Here is a 3,618-nt window from a genome sequence, read left to right as displayed (position 1 = left end):
TGATGCTGAGGTGGCCGTGGGGGAGGCAGCACCGCGGTCACCTGCTCCGCCGTGTTGACCGGCAGGCGAACATGGCCTTTCCCTGGTTGGGCGTTTGCGTGGTTGCTGCAGACCCGACTGTTTCCCGCAGCTTCTCCAGGGTTGTTTTGGATGGTTTCTGGTTCTTTTTAGTGTCTCCATGGGAGAACAAGTTTAGAATTCCTAGCCTGCTATTTTGGTGATGTCACTATTCTGTGTTCACTTTTAAAAACATGGATACTTGTTTAAGGACCCAGAGCACGACCGTGTGCGCCGGAGGATTCCGTGAATTCTGCAGTTATGTGGTGCGTCTTAGAAATGTCACCGAGGCCACGGTGGCTCAGGTGCTGCTCAGGCCTTTATAGCCTTGCTGATTTCCTAACTCTCGAGTCATTTGCAGAGCGTTAGATCTTACTAATAAACGTACCGTGTTACCCTCAGGGGAAGCCAAGGGGGGACACGGCCCGCAGCAGAGGGGGCGGTCAGAGCTGGTACTGGCTGGGCGCTGGGCAGAGCAGCGACTCCTCAGGGAGAAGGGACTCGGGGGTCTGAGGCAGCGAGAAGGTTGGTGGCTGAAGCGGGGCTCAGGGCTTCAGGAACAGTGCTCGGTAAGAGCTTGGGGTCTGCTGGTCTTGAGGTGAGTTGAGGATGAAATAGGGGACAGGAGGAGGAGGAAGGGCACAGGTGACTTACACACTGTACAGGAAGTGATCAAATGGAGAGAGATTATAGGTCCTAAAAGATGGGGGGTTGAAAAAGAAAAGAAAAAGCCTTAAGAAGTCGCGACCTTCTTTTATAGTGGCTGGGCCACAAACGCTCAGGGTGCTGGTAGGACAGACGTAGCTGCTGATTTGAAGGCGCTTATGTAAACAGGACATGGCTTGAGGGGTGACAGCCACAGTCAGGAATTTAGGCCAGCGGCCACCAACCTTTTTTGGACCAGGGACCAGGGCTCCTGTGAGCATCTGCCGCCTGAGGGTCTGAGGCGGAGCCGAGGCTGCGATGCCCACGCTGGGGAGCTGGGGAGCTGGGGAGCGGCTGCAGGAACAGACGAGGCTTCGCTCACCTGCCCGCCGCTCACCTGCTGTGCGGCCCGGCTCTGGTCTGCGGCCCGGGGATTGGGCCCTGCTTTAGGGCTTCTGCAGGCTGCCGCCAGTGCCATCCGGGGGGCTCTGTGGCCCATGCTGCTGTCACCTTGTGTAGAGGTCTCACATCCAGGTAGGGCCCCCGTTCCTGAGCATCCAGGGACCGACTGGCACTACGTGCTGTGCCCTCGGCAAGGGTACCCACCCTCACGTCTCCCCGCACCTGTGCGTGTCAGTCCACGTGTCACCACTGGCGAAGGGCCCGGCCTCAGCCGGCTGACCAGCTCCAGCCTCGAGCGGGTCACAGTCAAGTCGTGCGAAGCAGCTTTCTAACCAGCTGCACGGCCCTGTTAGACTCTGAACCTCACAGGCCTGTTAACGACCTCGTCACAAACCTCCCCACTGCCCCCTGCCGGGAGCCAGACGGATGACGAGGGACGCTGAGCACCTGCACGCGCTGGATGGTCACCGCACGGGCCGTCCAGCCCTTCCTGTCACACACAAACGGGTGGCCTGCCCTGAGGAAGGGGGACACTTCGGGTGGAAGCTGGGCCTGCTGTAGACAGGACGTGCAGAAGCCCCGGCCACCAGAGTGTGAGCGCCCTGGCTCCCTGAGAGACATGGGAGCCCAGGCCGGAGCCCTGTGGTCAGTGTCCACACGTCGCCAGGCCCCTCGCAGTTCTGTGGACAGAATGCTGGCTGCACAGTCCCCAGGGGGCAGCGAAATGCCCAGACCCGGGCGGGCAGCTCACGGAGAAGCCACCGTCAGAGCTGGAGCTGGCGCTTGTCAGGGAAGTTGGCCCTGCTCTGTGTGGAGACCTACGTCCTGCTCAGGCCTGACCTTCCATTGGGAGGGCGAGAACTTGCTGGAAAGGAAGCCATTTTGGAGAAGGCGGCCACGAAGTGGCACGAAGCTCAGGTCACGGAGCAGACGGCTTTATATAGATGATGCCCAGTTGCTAGGCAACAAAGACCTGGTCGGCCAGCTTGTGTTACCAAACGTGTTACCAAACTGCCCGGCACCTTGGGGGACGAACGAGCCGGGGCGGTAGAGCACGGTGGCCTTCAGGCTCAGCCCTCGGCCGGGTCTGCTGAAGGTGGCCCGAGGCATGGCAGCCACCGTGATAGGGGGTCTCCCGCCTGAGGCGAGGACGGGCCAGCTCTGGCTTTATCCTCGAGCCTCTGGATGGTCCAGCGCAGGGCACCGGAGACAGCTTCCTGTGGCCAGCAGGCCACTGCCTGAGGGGGAGGGGACCACGAGGCACGTTGGCAGCGCTGTGCAGTCACCTCCACGACCCAGATGCCGGCACGAAACCAAAGGGTAAGTTTCTTCGATACAGAGTCAGTGGGGACAGTGCAGGGCACCCCAAGGACAAGCCCCAGGGCGCCCCTGCCGCTGTGCCCGACCCCAGCCCTCGGGAGCAGAAGAGCCAAGTCTGGTGGCCAGTGGCCTAGCTGCCCGAGCCTGTGCCTTCCCCGTCAGCGCCCCATGCCAGCGGCCGTGGGGCACAGCGCTGCGCCCGGGGATGGCATGGGGCTGTGGGCCGAGGGGGACAAGTGGGAAGCGCGTAAGCCCCTCTCCCCTCCCCCGTCAACTGCCCGGCCTCGTGGGCTGAACATCTGCGCACACGATGGACGCGGAGACATGCCACCTGCCCAGCAGTGCGGCCGAGGGACGGACGCCTGGAAGCGTCTGGACGGGTCGCTGTAAGCGAAGAGGGCGGAGACGGGAGTTTGGGGAAGGCCAGCGAATTTATTCCTCCCGCGCTGGGCAGGGCGGGCGCCCAGGGCGGCTGCGAGCAGCGTCCCCACCCTCCGTCCCCGTCCCCAGCACCCACAGCCCGGGAGCCAGGCAGGCAGGTTCCTGCCGGGTGTGGGACCCGAGTTCCCTCAGCTGTCAGGGGAGGGCCAGACAGGACACTCGGTCCAGCGGCCTTTACCGCTGAAGCATCGTCGCGTCCTGGGCCTCGCAGGCTGGTCCAGGGGGCTCTGGACGCTGGGCTGGGAGCCTCACACGGTGGGGACTTCACACTGACAAGTTACATTTCAGAACGAGCAGGATGGGCAGAGACGCTTCAGGGAGCAGCCAAGGGTGTCTAGGCCGTCAAGAGGCCCCGGGCCGAGAGGACAAGGCGGCAGAGGAACGAGGGGACACCAGGGGACGAGGACCACACAGGTGACACGAGGGATCGCGACGAGGCCAGAAGTGGGGCTTTAAGGCGGGCGGACACGCCAGGCGGAGGTGCGTGGCCAAGCGCAGCGACCTCAAGGCGTGCTGGGAGACGGGCCAGTGAGCCCAGTGAACCCAAGGCTGGAGTCGGGGGGTGCAGCGGGCTTCAGCAGGCGCCTGTCCTGCAGTGCAGGCACCTCGGAGTGGGACGGCAGTGTCCCCCGTGCTCACCCGTGAAAGCCAGGCTGCTGGGCTTGAAAGGGGACCCAGGGACCCGCCCCATGGACCGGTGCTGCGGGGGAGGGGGACATGGTCCACCAGGGTGGTAGCAGGTTAAAACGGGTG

The 3,618-nt window shown here is 63.3% G+C and overlaps 1 long non-coding RNA gene across 1 annotated transcript in view; it reads left to right on the top strand.

Annotated features, from left to right (window-relative positions):
- The window catches only part of LOC111732117, a 10,425-nt gene extending 9,026 nt beyond the window's left edge, over positions 1–1,399 (top strand). Inside the window, exon 3 of the long non-coding RNA XR_002777429.1 lies at positions 1,388–1,399. This is a non-coding gene — a long non-coding RNA (uncharacterized LOC111732117). The remainder of the gene's footprint in view (positions 1–1,387) is intronic.
- Positions 1,400–3,618: the final 2,219 nt, after the last annotated feature.

Source organism: Pteropus vampyrus, unplaced genomic scaffold, assembly GCF_000151845.1.
Source record: "Pteropus vampyrus isolate Shadow unplaced genomic scaffold, Pvam_2.0 Scaffold427, whole genome shotgun sequence".
Taxonomy (NCBI): domain Eukaryota; kingdom Metazoa; phylum Chordata; class Mammalia; order Chiroptera; family Pteropodidae; genus Pteropus; species Pteropus vampyrus.
The sequence above is the reverse complement of the archived record's forward strand: the minus strand, read 5'-3'. Positions and strand labels throughout refer to the sequence as shown.